The sequence below is a fragment of the Rhinolophus sinicus genome, chromosome 17, assembly GCF_057876585.1.
Source record: "Rhinolophus sinicus isolate RSI-liver-muscle chromosome 17, RSI-T2T, whole genome shotgun sequence".
Lineage (NCBI taxonomy): Eukaryota > Metazoa > Chordata > Mammalia > Chiroptera > Rhinolophidae > Rhinolophus > Rhinolophus sinicus.
Window position 1 is genome coordinate 77837952 of NC_142517.1, and position 20244 is coordinate 77858195.

Genomic DNA, 20244 nt, shown 5'->3' on the forward strand with positions numbered 1-20244 from the left:
TTACTAATCAATATCACCCCAATAAATTTAATTTTATAAACCCCAAATAAAACAGCTAATATCATACTTAATAGTACAAAACTGAAAGATTTGCCCCTAAGAATTGCAAGGCAATGGTGTCCTCTCAGGTGACTCCTACGCAAAATCATATAGAAATGCTAGATAGTGCAACAAAACATGCAAAAAAATATAGAAGTGCACAGATTAGACATGAAAAAATAATATATATTTATAGATGTGTGTATATATAGCTATATGTATAGTGACTGTCAATGGAGAAAGTCCTAAGGAAGCTACAAAAGAGATAATGATTTCTTTTTCTCTCACATTTGTATTGCTAGCTATTCTGTAACTACTGTATATATTTACTGGGTTGAACAAATAAAGAAACGTAGTATATTGAATATATTTAAAGAATTATACACCACAATCAAGTGCAATTTACCCAAGGAATGTAAGGATGGTTCAACATCCACAGATTTATCAACATGATAAATATCAACAAAACGAAGGATAAAAATCATATGATCATCTCAACAGATGCAGAAAAAGTGTCTGACAAAATTTACATCCTTTTTTGATAAAAATTCTCAACAAAGTCTCTATCAAGGGTGAAAATCTGAAAGCATTTCCTCTAAAATCAGGAAAAAGACAAGGATGCCAATTCTTACTACTTTTATTTAGCATAGTATTGGAAGTCCTAGCCACAGCAATCAGACCAGAAAAATAAATAAAAGGTATCCAAACTAGAAAGGAAGAATAAAAATTGTCACTATTTCTAGATGATATGATACAATGTATAGAAAACCTTAATAACTCCACCAAAACACTATTAGAATAAATGAATTCAGTAGTTACAGGATACAAAATTAATATACAGAAATCTGCTGCATTCCTATATACTAATAATGAATTATCAGAAAGAGAAATTAAGAAAATAATCTCATTTATAGTTGTATCAAAAAGCATAAAATATCTAAGAATAAATTTAAGGAGATTAAAAACCTGTACTTGGAAAACTATAAGACATGGAACAAAGAAATTGAAGAGGACACCAAGAAATGGAAGGATATACCATGCTCATGGATTGGAAAGATTAATATTGTTAAAATGTCCTTACTACCGAAAGCAATATACAGATTCAAGATAACCCCTATTAAAATACCAATGGAATTCTTCTCAGAACTAATCCTAAAATGTATATGATACCACAAAGATCCTGAATAGCCAAAGAAATCTTGAGAAAAACAAAGTGCAAGGTATCACAATCCCTGATTTCAAACTATACCACAAAGATACAATAATCAAGAGAGTATGGTACTAGCACAAAAACAGACACATGCATCAATGGAATAGAATACAGAGCCCAGAACTAAACCCTTGCTTATATGGTCAATTAATTTACAGCAAAGGAGGCAAGAATATACTATGCGGTAAAGACAGCCTCTGCAATATGCGTTGTTAGGAAAACTGAACAGATGGAATAAAAAACAAAAAATGAAACTGAAACATTTTCTTACACCATATAAAAAAATAAACTCAAAATGGGTTAAAGATATAAATTTAAGACCTGAAACCATAAAACTCCGAGAAGACAACATAGGCAGTAAACTATTTGACATCACTCTTGGTAACATTGTTTTAATATATCTCCTTGGGCAAGGGCAATAAAAGAAAAAATAAACAAGTAGAACTATATCAAACTAAAAAAGTTTTACATAGTGAAGGAAACCACCAACAAAACAGAAAGACAACCTACTGCATGGGCGAAGATATTCAGAAATGATATATCTGATGAGGAAATAATATCAAAAATGTACAAAAAATCATACAAGCATGTTCAAATTGCACAGGAGCAAACCTGAAAAAGATTTTCATAGCCAGAGCTGAAAAATTTGATTAAAAAAATTACACACATGGTGCCCAAAAAATGTACACACATTTTAAGAAAGGAAAAAACTGTATTAAAATTACACTGATGGTAACCACTTTGAGCATCCTTTGTAATTGCACAAGTCAAATGTGACTTGTATTCATCTTTTGTTATCAGTATATATTGAGTATTACAATTTTAACACATTTTTTTCCTTTCTTAAAATGTGTATACATGTGTTTGGCACCCTCTGTAGATTTAAAGACAAGAAATGTTACTAGAGATAAACAATATATCATAATGATAAAAAGGCTAATAAATTAAAAAGACATAATAATCCTAAAGTATTAAGCCCCTGATAATAACTCTAAAAATACTTAGGGACACTGACAGAATTGAAGAGGGAAAATGGAAGAAATAGGTAAATATTTTAACACTTCTTTCTCAGTTATTGCTAGAATAGGTACACAAAATTCTGTAAGAATATAGAAGACTTGAACAACCATATCAAACAAAAGGACGTCACTGAATTTATAATTAATTTGATCCCAAAACAGCAGAATCTACAGCATCTTAAGTGCATATTGAACAATTACTGAGATAGAACATATGCTGGGCCATAATATAATTCTCAATAAATTTAAAATGTTTTAACTCATATAGACTATGTTCTATGAATAAAATGTAGTTAGAATAGAAGTTAGTAATTGAAAGATAGCTGGGATACCCCCAAACTATTTGAAAATCAAATGCGCGCGCGTGCGCGCGCGCACGCACGCACACACACACACACACACACACACACACACACAGACAAAGAAGATTTTATGAAAGAATTTAGAAAACATTTGTAATGGAATAACTATGAAAACATAATACGACTGCTAATGCAATGTATATACAACATATAGCTTTTTTTTTTAATTTTATTAAATTTATTGGGGTGACAATTGTTAGTAAAATTACATAGATTTCAGGTGTACAATTCTGTATTACATCATCTATAAATCCCATTGTGTGTTAAAAGCTTATACTAGAAAAGAAGAAAGATATCAAATTAGTGATATTAGTTGTTTATCTTGAGAAATATAGAAGAAGAAAGAAAAAGAAAAGAATCCCAGAGAAGCAGAATGAAAGAATATAGGTAGAGGGAAAATAATCAATGGAATGTAGTAAAAACACTAGATAAAATCAAAGGGAACAAAAGCTGGTGCTTTGAAAGATCAATAAAATTGATAGGCTTCCAATTATCTTGATCAAAAAATAAGACAATATACAAATAGCCAATATTAGAAAGGGGTCATCACTAAAGATATGCAGACAGAAAATGTTTTAAGGAAATATTCTAAATTTTTATGGCTATAAATTTGACTAGTTAGATGAAATGGACAAACACCTTGAATGACTCAATTACTAAAATTGACCCAAGAAGAGACTGAAAATTTAAATATCTCTATGTCCAATATAAAAATGAAATTTGTTATTAAACTCTTCCCCACAAGAGAACTCCAGGCTCAAATGACTCACTTTTTGAAGAATTCTATCAAACTTTTAATAGAGAAATACTAGGAATCCCACAGAAACCCCCAAAACATGGAAGAAAAAGAGGGTTTTGCAAATCATTTTATGAAGACAGCATTACCCTCACACGACAGAGAGGTACTACAAGAAACAAAAAACCTTATGAAAACATTTGCAAATCAAATTCAACGGTATAAAAGTGTGACAACCCATCCAGACTATGTGAATGACTTTACTAAAGAATGAAAAGTTTGTTTAACATTATAAAGTAGATCACTGTAATTCACCATATTGACAGAATAAAGAAGAAAATACTATAATCATTGTAATAAATAGAAAAGAATTTGACAAAATTCAGCACCAATCAATACATGATTAAAGCTTGCAGCAAAATTTGAAAGAGATAAAACTTTCTCAAAAGGCATGTAAGAAAACCCTACAACTAACACACTTAATGATGAAAACACTGCTTTTTCTCTAAAACCAAAAACAAGGCTAGAATGGCTTTTATTCGGCATTGAACTAGAAGGCCTATCCAGTGCATTAACACTAGAAAAAGTAATATAAAAAATTATTGGAAAACATGAAAATGACAGAATTTTGTATTTAGAACATTCTAAGAAATTTAAAAATTGTAACTAATAAATGAATTTAGCAAGATTGCAGGATATAAGATTAGTAAAGAAAATAATTCTGTTTTCACATAATCACAATAAACTATTGAAAAGTAAAATAAAAATGACAATTTACAGTCACACGAAATTAAAATATTTCGTAATATATAACAAAATATGTGTAAGACCTGTCCATTTAAAACTGAAAAATACCACTAGGAGAAATTAATGAAGACCTGAAATAAGTAGAGATATTTATTATGCTTATGGATTGGGAGTAAAATATTGTGAAAACATCAAATCACCCTAAATTGATATACAGATGTAAATCAATCCCAATCAAAATTTTAGAGAATATTTGTAGAAATTGACTAATTCTAAAATTTGTATAAGAGAACATAGTTACAGGACTTACATTAACTGCTTCAAGGTTTACTGTAAAGTAATCAAGTTTGTGGTGGTGTGCTATAGTATGAAGTACATTAATCAAGTGAACATTATTGAGTACCCAAAATTAGACACAAATATGGTCAACTGATTGTTTAAATCAAATTTCCAAGATATTTCAAGCAGGTACAAGTATATACCCGTACGTGAAAGTGGGAATGAGTATCTATAGTTGCATCATACTATTAAAAATTAACCCCAAATTTGTTATAGGCTAAAATGATGAGTTCTAGAAAAAAATACAGGAAAAAAAATTCTTATGACCGTAGATAAGGCAAAGATATCTTAATAGGACACAAAAAGCAAAGAGCATAAGAGAAAAAAATGAATTAAGTGGGACTTTATCAAAATAAGAATGTTCTCTATTCAAAATGTACCATTGAAAATATAAGGAACAAAAGAACATTTTTATATATATATATACACATATATGTATTCACACATATACACATGTATACACAAACACACACACATATAAGCAGCAAATGAAAGAAAAAAAGTCTCTGGCATTGTTATCCAACTTATCACAGATTAAAATTTGTCCATAACAAGGACATCACGACTCAAAACTAATCTTTTTTCCTCTATTTGGACCCACATATTCCAAGATTAGAGAATTATTCTTCATCTCAAATTAATGATTCGTCTGCCTATTTAATTTATATACAATTTCTTAATTGTAACATCCATTCATTAACAAATTAATATGGAACTCTAGATTCCTAAATCTTATAAGATTTTATATATATATATATATATATATATATATATATATATATATATATATATATATATATGAAGATAATAAATTTTCTCATGGCCCATATAACTTAACTAACTTTTTAAGACATGAGTCTGAACCATTTTTTCTTAATATCAAGAGGATATTTTGGGTAATTTGAATTGAGTATTTGTAGCCAAGATTGTCACAGCTTGTGATTTTTTTATAAAAGATTGTTATAGTCCTATTTAAAAAGTATATGCTGCCATAAAAATTATGGTTAGTCAACCAGGAAAATAGTACCAAATGCCGACACTGAATTTTATAATTCAGAGGAATTTTACTAATAGACTTCATGAAGCAGTGGACTACTAAACTATGTAGGGTAAGTGGTGTGTGGTGGGCATTTCCTGCTAAGTAATTAGAGTTGCAAACACAAGCTCTGACAGTTTTATGTGAAAACAGAAATGGTATTGTTTTCAAATTCCAAAGAACAGGTGCAAGTACTCAGCACTATAAGAGAAAGTAGGAAGGAAAAAAAAATCCTTAAAATTTTAGGAATTCAATTATTGTAGATGGAGAGAAATTAATAGAATAAAATGAGTTGAATAAGAAGAATCAATTATTTCATTCATTTCTTGATTCATTCATTCATCATATTGTTAGTGTACGACATGTTGCAGACACTGTTCCAGTTTCTAGTGATAAGTACTATAGTAGTGACCCAAAAACCTGCATAATGAAGCTCGTATTTTAGTGGACAGAAACAGATAAAATCCAAATATACAAGTAACATATAATATATTGGCTATATATGATATCAATGTACTAAAGAAAAGACAATAGGTTTAATGATGTAGGATACTTGGAGAACAGACAGACAGGGTGGTTATAGAACTTTCTGAGGTATATTTGAGAAAGACCTAAATAAAATAACAGCATGCATCTATCAGTAAAAGAGTGTTGTAGAGAAAGGCATTAGAAAAAGAATGTTTCAGAGAGAGGCGACATTTAGTGAAAAGGCCAGTCAGTGTGGCATTCTTAATATGTTCTCATATTTTTAATATGGGAACCTCAAGGGCATCATTGTAACTGTAACACATGGATTCTCAACCTCCATGTTATTAACATTTAGGACCAATTGTGGGGGTTCTCTTGTGCATTGTAGGATATTTAGCAGCATCCCTGGCCTCTCCCCCACTAGATACCAGTAGCAGAGCCCATACATATCCAATACTTCCAGTTGTGAAAACCAAATATATCTCCTGATGTTGCTAAATGTCACTGCCTGGGAAGGAGGAGGCCAAAATCATCACCACCTATCCCCCATCAAGCATGGTTTAAGAACCACTGCTCTTGACAAAAGGAACAAGAGATAAAATGATAGGAGATATGGTCAGAGAAGGAATGCTTGAAGTCAATACAGGCAGGGTGTTGTAGGACATTTTAAGAACCTTCACTGCAATGATTTGAGCAGAGGAGGGAGATTTGTAGGTTCATTCTGACCGACAGGTAGAAAATAGAATGCAGGTGAACAAGAGTGGAAACCGAGCAACTGGTTAGGATGCTAGTACAATACTCCAAATAAGATCACTGAAAGGTAGCAGAGGAAGTGGTAAAAAGCAGAAAGCTCTGGATCTATTTTGAAATATAGTGAACAGGATTCATTTTGGGATATAAGAGGAGTCTTTTTTTTTTTTTTTTTTTTTTTTTTTAATGGCCTACACAACTGGAAGAGTGAAACTGTCATTTATTGAGATGAAAACAGACTCCTGATGAAACAAGATTTAGGCACAGTTAAGGGATATACAGACAGGAGTTTGGTTTTGAATATGTTATATTTGAATTGCTTATTAGATAGGCAAGCAAAGATGTTGAGTAAAAATTTGGATATATGTGGCTAGATTTCAGGGGAGACGCTGGTGCCAGAAATATAAATTTGGGAATGTTCATCATCTATGAGACTACTCAGGGAGTAAATACAGATATAGGAAGAAATAAATTCCAGAACTAAACTCTGAGACATTGCAAAAGTTAGAAGTTTGGAGGATGAACAAATATAGAATTGAGTACATTATCATAAAGGTATAGGGCCAAATATATGTTTTAAATAAATATATTTCTTTAGAAAATTTTGAGAAGCATCAAGATAAGGAAAAGTCTGCAGGTCCTCACAAAACTGAAATATAACAGATTATGAATAAGAAGGATACCTGTAGAATCCAACAAAGCAGGGACTCAATAAACATTAGCTACCGTAACTGAGGCTTTGAGCCTTAATAAGTAGAGGAATTGCTGAGCTCTTAATGGAAATGTACAAATTAAGTGGGATAGCGTAATCTGCAGGAAAATTACTGGTAGATATGGAAGGATTCTGAGTAGCACAGGATGGTACTTTGGAGAAAGAGTTAATACTATATTTGAGGGGTGTCACTAGAGACAAAGCCAAAAAAAGGCATCTATTTTGAAATTATTAAGCAGATATTTTTGATGACAGTAGAGAAGTTTTCTAAAGAGGCAAAGAAAATATATGAGGAGAAGGCGAGGGACCAAACTAAAAGAAATGTTCACATTTTACGAGGGGTGAAGGGAGAGAAAACTTGAGAGAGAAAAAAACTATTGAGATAGTTAAAAGAACCACAATATCAGTGGCAGTACCAAGTTTTCCTGAGAGATGGGAAGACGAGGGAAATTCAAAATCCACTGTGTTTTATATTTAGGGGATTATTTTATACAATGGGCAGTCATGATCAGCATGATAGAAGTGGTAGCCAGATTCTTACGTGGAAATTATACAGTAATTTATTATAGTAAACTTAAAGTCTGATGTGAAAATGAAAAGAAAATAGTGTCTACATGTTATATAAGAAGTAGGGGAACATAGGGGGTGCACATATATTTTTGAATTAGTGTTTTGGATTTCTTTGAGTAAATACCCAGAAGTGGAATTGCTAGGTCATAAGGTAGTTCAATTTTAATTTTTTTGAGGAACCTCCATACTGTTTTCCACAGTGGCTGCACCAATTTGCAATCCCACCAACAATGCATGAAGGTTCACTTATTTTCATTGCAGTGTTATTCACAATAGCCAAGATATGGAAACAACTGAAGTGCCAATCAATAGACAACTGGATGAAGAAGAGCTACATATATACAATGGAATGTTACTCAGCCTTAAAAAAAGAACGAAATCTTACCATTTACAACAGCATGGATGGACTTAGGAGGTATTATGATAAGTGAACTAAGTCAATCAAAGACAAATATCATATGATCTCACTTATATGTGGAATCTACAGATCAAAATAAATGAACAAACAAAATAGAAACAGACCCATAGATACAGAGAACAAATTGATGTCTGCCAGATGGGAGTGGGGGTTGGGGGATGGGTGAGAAAGGTGAAGGGATTAAGAAGTACAAATTGGTAGTTATAAAATAGTTATGAGGATGTAAAGTACAGCATAGGGAATATAGTCAATAATATGGTAATAAATATGTATGGTGTCAGGTGGGTACTAGACTAGTCAGGGGGATCATTTCTTAAATTATATTCATGTCTAACCACCATGCTGTACACCTAAAACTAATATAAAATAATACTGAATGTCAACTATTTTATATATATATATATATATATATATATATATATACACACACACACACATATACATATACATATACATTATATACATATATATACATACATATATATATACATATACATACAAAGATATATATATATATATATATATATATATATATATATATATATATATATATATATATGGTCCTGGGTTATAAAGTACAGCATAGGGAATATAGTCAATAATATTGTAATAACTATAGATAGTATGGGTTGGTACTAAACTAATTAAGGGGAATCGCTTTGTAAATTTTATAAATGCCTAACCGCTATTCTGTACTCCCAAAACTAATAAAAAGTAATATTGAATGTCAACTGTAATTGAAAATTTTTTAAATTAAAAAAAAGAAGTAGTGGAAAATGTTTAGAGCGTCAATCATGTTTTAGTTATATATGTATATATATATGTATATATATAAATATATGTATAAAACTAAATCTATATACTATATATAACATATATATAACATATATAGTATATAGATTTAGTTTTATACATATTATAGATTTAGTTTTATACATATATATAGATATATTTTATGACACCTAAAAGTGGTTTACCTAAGGAAATATATAACACGTAAACTGGGAAAAAAAAAAAAATGAAGGCGAAAGAGTAAGTATGGATGGATGGTTAAGGTGAAAATGTGTTATTAGAACTGATGTCAGAGCTTTGTGACAACAAAATACAAATGAATACAGTAATGCAAAGACAAACTGAGACACAAGAAGCCAGGTAGAAGAATGAGTATGTTATATTTTTGAAATCATGAATATTGATGAAATCATGATTGAAGAGAATTAAAAGCCTTAGAAGCAGGACAGAAAGTCAAAGTGAGAGATTCAAATAAAACCACAGATTGATGCCAAAAAGTGAAGAATTACAGTTTTTTGTTATTTTTAAAGACTGTTTAAGAAATTTAACATACTGGTAAAGGAGCCTTCTGAGGCCTCATGATACTTAACAAGGAAGGGAGAGCACGATTGTCCTTAAAAGAAGATCAAGGATTTACAAGGGCAGACTTTGACAGCAATCAGTTAAAGAATATGACATTGGACATAAAATACAACTGTAACTTAGAATACAAAAAGTTAATTTCAATAGTTGCAATTCAGGAGTAAATAAGCAGGCAGAGTCACGTACAAGGCAAAAGCAAGGCCTAAATATTCCTTAGTCCCCAAGACAGAGGGATTATAGATAAATGGTAGCATATAAAGTAAATATACAGGTAACATAGAAGAGGAAGCCCTATCATCGGGTTCAATAGTTTGTACATTTGAATTAATTATGTTGACAACTGTAAAAATGAACAAGTGATTATTATATAATCAAATGTCTAATACTAAAAATAATTGTATAGTATATCCAGAGGCCATACGTGGCATATGATTTTAATTGATAATTTCACTCCTTATTATCAAAAAGAGTTTGTGCTAATATCATTTTTTTTAAACTTTAAGAGGGCAGCACCTGTATGACTTGAGTAAGTGCCCCCTCTGTTAGGGGTGCTTCTCTCAAATAAGTGGCTCCCCATCAGCACTCATTGAGCACTTACAAAGTCAGAGGGAGAACCTGATATTGGGAGTTAAAATGAGTAATACATTTGCTCTGCCTTCAGGGAACTTACAATCCAACAAAGTCAGACAGGCATGCACATTTATACCTCTGAAACTGCATAGTGCATGCTAAGATGAAAGTATGGGGTCAGCATGAGGTTGTTGATTTCAGCATTAAAGAACGGGTGCTACAAATTGGAAAAAAAAAAAAAAAGACATGATATGATAGGCCCATAATTGTACAGAAAGAAATGCTTCCCTAAGTCTGGAAGGATTTCCATGGAATTCTTAAAGAATGCATGACTAGTAATAATCAGGATAAAAGCTACCCAGGATGTGGTTCTTGGCTGTGTGCACCTTTCTGGAAACAAGGCCTCTGTGAAGAAGATCAGCTCTTTAAGGCGAGCCAGTCTTGGAGAGAGAAAAAGCTGCAGATCACGGGTTCTGACATCCTTTCTTCATCAGCCTTTATCCTGAAACCTCAACACAAAATACTGAGATGAATACAAGTAATGTGTGATGTGATAGATTAGATTATTTTTCAGCACATACTTATTCCCCTGCCCCTCCCTTTCTCTCTTACAGCAGGCTGTACTTCCTGGCTCTCTTCCCAACATGGGGAATGGCCATAAGAATTGCTTGACAAATGCAAAGTGAGCCAACATATGAGGGAGGTGTTATACTGGCATCCCATCTGCCATGAAACAAGCATGCCCTATTCCCAGACGGAGTCTGGTAGAGTTGACCTGAATGAAATCAACTTGCACCCTAACACAAAGCCACCCAGCTACTCTAAAAATTCTTGAAAGAGAAAAAAAGTGTTCTTTCTTATAAGCCTGTGAGATTTGGTGATGGTGGTGGTGGTGGTGGTGGGGCAGGGGGAGCGGGGTTGTTGTTACTCAGCATTTTTAAACTAGAAACCTTACTGAAACATGTGATATCATATAAATATCTGTCAACTGTCGCCACAACGAAAGCATCAACCACCCTAAAACTTAGCATCTTAAAATAACAATCATTTATTCTCATGAACCTGTGGTTCGGTTGCAACAGTGGTGCTAACCTGGACGAGACTCGCCTGGGTGTGTCAGCTTCAGGTGGGAGCAGCTGAGCAGGTCTTCTTATCACTACTGGTCTGCGCATTCGCTGGGGTGGTATTTATTCTGGGGCAGCAGTCACCCAGGGGATAGATCAACTTATCCCAGAAAATACAGAACAGAGTAAAGATAACATTTTTTCTCTCCACACTAGGGAATGAATGTCAGGACCTCCAAATTTCTGTTAAAGGAGATCCAGTAATATTTACCACTTTTAGTAGCAAAAATTTCTGTGAAATTTATCTTTCATAAACTAATCTTCTCACATTGACGGCAGGATTGTAGGAGGACGAGCAAAAGCACATGAAGCTTGCTAAAGCCCCGGCTTAAAACTGCTACATACCACTGGACAAAACAGGTCAAATGGCAAAGTTCAATTTCCATGAGGCAAGCCCATATAAAGGCCATAAAAATGTGGCTGCAGGGAAAGTGGACAAATTGGGTCAAGTATTGTAATGATGGGGGGGGGGAGAAAAAGGCGAGGGGGGACACACCTTAGTGTGGGGCTAATTAATTTGTTTATTTAGCAATGTCTAATCAATTTATTTGCAATATGCAATAGCAAAAGACAAAGGCAATCAATAGAATGTGCTAATGACAGAAAGTAAAGGTGGTTAAGACTAAACTATATACATTGATACCAATGTCAGGTCAAAGGAGTACACCTACTTATAAGTTTAAGAGATCCCAACATATGTTTACTATTGATCAAAAAAATTACTTGGCTAAATACACAAATAATATCAGTAAGTAGTATTCTAAAACAGTAATAAGCTCTATAGGATAGTAACTATTACAATAGATGTCAAAAGCTCACCAAACTGGGGGAGAACAGTACTGGAAAAGTCATAAATCAAAACCTTGTCAGGTCGGTAGCTGAGAGAAACTCAGGCGTCATCTCCCACACCGCTGCTTACAAGTTCCCAAGAATGCTGTTGTTGTATTTAATCTCCATTATACATAACTCAATAGTATTTAATTACAAAACACATGTGAAGTCTCACCAGAGTCTCTGGGAATGAGAAAGAATCTTCATTTAATATACCGCCAAACAATTCTAATACATCAAACTGTAAAAATGCTCTCTCTTGTGAGCTCACAAGACAATACTCTTTGGTAGCCTGTGACACCCATTAGTGTTTTCCTTTCTTGCTTGCCACTCTCAAAGCCTGTCGCCCACCACTGCCTATCAGCCTACTTTGCTCTGTGCCTGTTGTAAAATTGCTAATCTTGGTACCAGTGGTATCACATCTTGATACTCCTAAAACTGTCAATGCAGTTCGGTGCTCTCTGGAGTACTCCATGCAAACATTTACTGTATAATGAAAGTTCTAAATGGTACCTTGAAAAAATATAATAAAACTTTAATGAAAAGTATTTTATTATTTGGTGTTTAAACAAAATTATCTCTAGGCCCCTTACCCACAACTGAATTTTAGAAATATAAGCACAAATGTTTGATCTTCTGTACAGAATGTATAGTCATTTCTAGTTTTCCAGATGACGTCTGGAGATAGAATCTCTCCAACCTCACAGCTAACAGGTTGATTAACTGAGCATTTGAAAGTTATTAATGACATATTATTTGGATTTTAATTTAAGTTCACGTTCTCTAGTTGGTACTATGGAGACATTTTAAAAACTGGTCTTCAAGAACTTGATAGAAATACTTCAAACATGGCAAAGATTTAATCAACTGCTATCTTGATATCTTTGTTAAGATAATCAATTCAAATGTTTTTAAGGTTTTTTCATAAGTAGTTTGGGGGGATATTTTCAATGATTGTTACTTTTTAAAAAGTGTAAACAAGTAAAATAAAGTCAATTATCTAGATACCTTATACAGTGGCATACTTTGTAGCTCTAGCTCTTAATAATCTAGTAATTTGTAATAGGTAACAATATTTTTAGCAGGAAAAATACTTTTATTTATGTGCATACTCTGTTAAATGCACTTTCCCATATATGTAAAAGATAAAAGATTATACATAATAACGTTTCCAATTTCCTTCCTAGTCTGTTGATCAAAAATGAAGTTCCTCTGTCAATTCTAAGTGCTTAAATATCTTATCAACCCATACTTTATTGCTACAATATAGAAAACCTATCTGGATTCCACTGTTAAATTCTTTACATGGTGGAATGACATTAATAATCACATGTTTCCCTCTATTCTTTTACAGAACTGTTTTGAACTGATGCTTCTCCTTTTATTTTTAATCTAGTATTAATCCATGTAAAAATTTGTAGCAGAAATCCAATTTCTATGTGCCTGATAATATTATTAACACCTTTGTGCATGTTCATCTAATCTACAACAGGAAACAAAGTACATTATCCAATTACATGTTCTATTGTCTTGTTAGACTCTATATATCATCTGCTTATTTCATCAAGGAAGTTTATTCTCATTATGCACTTGCAATAATTTTTAGTGCCAATCAACCTCTCCTGAATTGCAACTGATGCTTTTTAGTCTCATCAAGCATTGTTCTCTCTTTCAATTACAAGTTAGACAATTTCTTCTCTATAATTGTGGTTAAATTCAATGTGTGCATCAATTTTCAATTTTCTGTGTACTCGTGATTTTTGTACTTCATTCCATATATCCAGATTTAAATTTAGATTTAATAATCAAAATGCTATTATCACTTGCTGATAAGTATGTCACAGAAATGGTATATTTGTCTATGTAGACAAAATGACTTTGGAAGCATTAAAGATTCATTTTGCAACTCTGACTTTTAGAACTCCAAACAATCAAAGCTATACATCATTGCATCATTTTCATTTTCAACTGTGTTTACCTGAAGATGTCCCAACTGGTACATGTCACAGAAGCATTTTATTTTTAATGGGAAATGTACAAATGATCTAATTTTTTGCCACCATAGGACTAGACAACAATTCAAACAGTTATAACATACTTCACTATTAAATTAAAATGTGTATACTGGTATACTTGCCAATTGTCTGGATTGTTACTTTCAGTAAAGAAATTCCATATAACTTAGAAGAACCAGACATGCCTTCAGTAGTAATGACTCTTCCTTCAATTCAGGGTTTTCTCTACATTATCAGTAAATCAAACAGCTATTTCTTTGGTGCCTGGGATTATTAGAACTGCTTGATCGTGCAGCAGAAAAAAAAATTCCTGTTGCTTTAAGGAACATTTAGGAGGTTGATGTTGTTTCAGCTCTTCTATCACTCGGCCCTAGAGCTCTTCCCTTTGTTCAATTATCTCTGCCTGTAGCATCTTTCTTGGATCTTAATCTGTCTGAACTGGAGTCACCAATGAGAATAACCTTTGGAAGTATGTCATTCAGACATCCCAAAGATATTTCTTAAGAATGAAAAAAAGAAAAGTAATTCTTGAAGAGTTGCATATTTTACAGCAGAAAACTGTTACTTCTCTTCAGGGCATTATGTAAGGTTTTTGTGTTTTGTTCTGTTTTGTTTTCTTTTTTCCTGAGAATATAAACATAGCTAAAAATTCACTTTTATATATGTGTATGTGCTCCTGCTACTGATGTAATTCTCCGTCTCTGACCCTTAACTTTGGAAGGGGAAATTCAATTAGTGTTCTGCTTGATAGACTTGAGAATCAGTGAATTACCAGAGCAAGATTCAGAACATATAAGAATGCAGGAATATGAGCAGATAGGTACTGAGTCACGTGGCCTCAACACTGGTTTATTTCACAACCTAAAAATTAGTTAGAAGATTATAAAGACACTAGCATCACTTGAAAAATGTTTCAGAGAACTATAATGTTATGAAGCACCACTGCAGTGGAAACAGGAGGTTTTGTATTAGACAAAGAGACAGTATTCGCAGTAGGCTATTTTAAAAAGGAATTACGTAAAGGTTAAGTTTCTAAGGCTATCATTTCATACCAGTTTCAACTGAATTTAACAAAAGATTATATAAACAATATGGAGCTTCCTCAAAAAATTGAAAAATAGAACTTCCATAAGATCTAGCAATTTCACTTCTAAGTGTATACCTAAAGGAAATTAAAACAGAATATTGAAGAGATAGCTGCACTCCCATGTCCATTGCATCATTATTTACAATACACAAAATATGGAAACAACCTAAGTTTATCAATGAATGAGTGCACAAGAAAGAAATATTTATATATACATCTGTGCAATGGAATAACATTCATCTAAGAGGAAGAAGGAAATCCTGCCATTTGAGACAACATGGATGAGATTTGAGTGTATTATGCTAAGTGAAATAAGCCAGGCAGAGAAAGACAAACATTGCAGGATATCACTTACGTACAGAATAAAAATTTAAAAAAAGTCAAATTCATAGAAAGAGAGAAAAGTGGTTGCAGGGTTAGGGGTGAGGGAAATAGAAAAAGGTTGGTAAAAGGGTACAACAAGCTTTCATCTTTAAAATGAATAAGGTTTTTGGATATAATGTAAAACACGGTGACTACAGTTGACAACATGGTATTACATAATTGAAATTTGCTAAGAGAGTAGAACTTAAATGTTCTCAGCAAAATGGGGTGAATCCTTTAAAAATGCACACATATATCAAATCACTATAGAGTATACACTTCAATATCTTAAATTTTACTTGTCGATTATACCTCAATAAAGCTGAGATTTTTTTAAAAAGGCAGACAAGAAAAACATACTGTAGATCAATATTGCTTGAGACCACAGAGAAGACTAGGATACCATCCTTGTCCTCAAATAACTTACAACTAAAAAGAAGTCAGATCCCATTATGGTAAGAGCAAAACTAGTAGCTTATGTCTTCATTATTCTGAAGGTGTCTGAAACTTTAAAATCTCCAAAGGAAATTCAGTCATTTCAACAAGTATGTATTGAACACCTACAATATACCAGGGAGTTATTTATTTCCTGCTGAAACAGTAGTAAAGAAAACAAAATCTCTACCTTGCATTGTATTTGAAAAAGACTGACAATAAACAAATAAATTTTTAAATGTAGGGCTAAGTACCATGGAGAAAACAAAGCAAGGTTAGAAAGGGAGACAGTGCTGGGATGGTGCAAGATGGAGGAGGGTACAGTAATCACTATTTTGTACACAGTGTCCAAAAAAGCTTCTCAGACATTAACTTGGAGATGAGAACTAAAGAAAATGAAGTACTGAGACATGTGGGCATCTGGGCAAAATGTGTTCAAGGGCAGGCAAAGAGCAAACCCAAAGACCTTGACCTAAGAGAATCTTGTATGTTGTTTTCAAGCAAGAGCAAGGAAGTCAGTGTTCCAGAAAGCAAGGGCAGATATCAGATGGGCATAAGAGGTCAAATAATAAATGTCTCTTTGGCTTTTACTCTGAGTGAAACAGGAACCTACCAGAGGGCTTTGATCTGAGAAGTGACCTAATCTGAAGTGAGAATTACCTCTCTCTGCTGTGTGGTGAATAGTCCACAGGGAATAACCACTAGTAGCAGGGAAAGCAATGTCAGTCTGGGTCCAATAAGGAGACAGAAAGCACATAGTACTTTGAACAGTGGTATACAGTTAATACAATGAATTATTACATCCAAAAACAATGATAGGAGAGTAAATTTATATTTACTTTGTTAAAACAACAACAACAACAAAAACATCACTCAGATTCCAAATCGCTGTTCTCTCCTGGTTTTTCTCCTTACTAAATGGTTGCACTTTCTCGTGTTCATATTTTGAGTCCAAATTCTGTAAAGTTTGGAGAGACCTGGGATCTCTCATCTGGACAATGGAGTAAGGGCTCAGGTTCCAGACCTAAGGAAGGACAAACTGGATGGGAAGCTCCCTTCTCTACACAGGAGTCAGACCTCACAGAAAAAGGTGTGGCCACAGCCCACTGGATGGCCAAGAAGTTCATTGTTAACGCCAGCTGAGGACTCATTCACATCCACTGGGAAGGCAAGAAAAAACCCTTGGGGCACAAACAAGCCAAGGCTGGTGGGAGGCCATGCAGAGGAAGTCAGGGAGCAGCTGTGGGTGTGAGGTCTGGGACACGCAGTGGTAGAATAAATGTATAACTGTTTCAAGTAGTTTGGGGGAATTGAAATAATTTTAGGAAAGAGCAGATGCTGGCTTGGACCATGGTGGTAACAATGCCAGTGACATGGGGCAGTCTGATGATTTATGTATGTATTTTGAAAGCAGAGGCAACAGCTTTGCTAATGTAGAATGCAATGGGGGGAAAAAGGAGAAAAATATTTTTTATCTGATTAATTGGAAAGATGTTATTTATTATTTATTATAGGGATGATTACAAAAGAAGCAGGTTTGTGGGAACATGTTTGGACATATTGGATGTGAGGTACTTAAAAGATACACAGATCAAGATGTTGAATAGACAGTTGTATAAAAGTTAGTAAGTCAGGAGACAAGTTTGAACTGGATATAAAATATGCACATCATCAGAAATAGAAGATATTTAAAGGCAAAAGACGGAATGACATAATAAAAGGTCATGTGTAAGTAGAGAAAAGAATGGACACCAGAATTAAGCCTGGAAACACTCAAATTTTAGAAGGTAAGAAAATGAGTTATTAGAAGACTTGAGAAAATTTGGCAGGATTGTATGACTGCATTAAGGATCAGCTGTCTTGAATTTAAGATAAAATAAAAAGGCATCAAAGTACACTGTTCTTGCCAGCCACATTCAGCTGTCCCATTGCAGGTGCAGAAACAGCCTCTGAGGTAAAATTATTATTAATCGGACAAAATGATAATCTTTGCATATTTCATTAAGTGAACTGATGTCAGAGACTGTAAATTACAACCATGCCTACAACAGAGAGTAGCATTTCCTAATTTAAAGTGTCTTTCTTCTTTAGCTGTACTATTTGTTGCCCCTCATCTTCTGCTGAGGAAAATGGCTTTGATTTCTCCATTTCCCCCCTAATATCTGTTATTATGAAATATGTGGTCTCCTTTCGTGTCAGATATAATTACTGCTGAAAATATCAAAAACATGAAATACAGTATTTACTGAAGTGGACATATATTTAAATGCGATCAATTATGTTTTGTCAAAAGTGGAAAGTGATTTGGGAGCATCACTAGACCTGCTGCCCCTTTGTGTGCAATAGTATTGGTATTTTCCATTTGCCAACCCCATACCTCACTCCCCTCACAACTGATGCATCATCTAACTTTCTCATCTCTTCTCTGTGCTCAGGACGTCGTCTTCCGTATACTGTATCACTTGGTCCCCTTGTCTATTAATATAATAAAATGGGAATTAGTTAATATTTTTAAATGGTCTACTATTATTTATAAACCCTTACAATTCCTAGGTTAGGACAACAGAGTGCTAGGTAAGAAACTATAATCTATGTGGCCTTTAAAAATCAGCAAATTAAAACTACGTATTTTACATCTAGGAAGTACAGCAGAACACACTAGGTATTTTCAAATATGAGTAAGACGTTGGTTTTGCCAATGAGTAATACAAAATATAGAGGCTGAAATGCATTCACAAATCTTAAAATACAATTCAAAGTAAAACAAGACACATTTTATAATTAAGAATTAAAACTAAGCTCAAAGAAAACACTTAGCAATTATAAGTATAATAATAAGGTCAATATGAACAGCATGGAGACGGTAGTATTACATTTGTATATTAAAGAATGCAGATGATTTCAGTAGTTAAAGAAGGGTTAAGCAGTTTTGAGGATGAGGAACCACCCTTAACAAAGGCATAGATCATGCAAATTATGCATTATTTACTGAGTATTCTAAATGAACTTACACTTGAGTATAAAGGATTGTATTGGAATAAGAGTTTCTGAATCAACTTAAGCTAGATGTAAAGGAATGCAATTCAAGAAGAGTTTGGAAAGTTTGTTTGGGGCTAGATCTTAAAGAACCATACAGAGAAACTATTTTTTTGTGCTTTTCAGAACAGGAAACACTTGATACAAATAAGATAAATGGAAGTGGAGAAAGATTATTGGAAAGCTTTTTAAATAGTTTAAGAAATAGATATTAAGGCCTGGTCCCTCGTACAAAGTAGTGAATGTAGGCAGGAAAGGAACAGTTTAGAATCAAAACAGATTGATTTAACACTGATTGAGACTGTGAGATGAGAGGAAAGAAATAAAATTTTTTCCTAAATTTCTAGTTGACATACTGAAGAATAATACTTTCTATGGCTTCCCTGTTAAATATTCTTATAGCTTTTATATTGTTTCTTGAATTCTAATTAAATATTTCTGGTTTTCTTTCTCTGTTTTTATTTCTCTTTTACAGCAAGCTCCATCAAAGAATGGGCCTTATCTCTTTGGAGCACAGCTGTATTCCCAGTGCTTAATGCAACATCTGGCACACAGAATTCACTTAACAAGTATGTATTTGTTGAAATAAAACTAATGAGTATAGTTCTGACTAGAATATTTTGTGGACAACCTTAGAAGTTTGGCATTTAACATACAAAATTTAAGATATTATTGGATCATCCATACAGAAATATGTCTATGATTCTTAGTTTATACTCACTGATTATTCAACAAACTATTTAGCAATTACTATATGCCAGACACATTCTAGATACTGGAGATATAACAGTGAAAAAATAAATCAAAAAATTTCTGTCTTCATATAATTTACAATCTAATGGTTTTATATTCTCAATTGATTATTTTCACCTTTCTAGTCTTTCCTTTCCAATAGCATACAAAATAAATTTTAATGTATTCCAAGTTAAAAAAAAAAAAAAACACCAGAAAACGTTTTTGGCTCCATATCTTTTCCCAACTACAGCATCATTTCTTTACATTT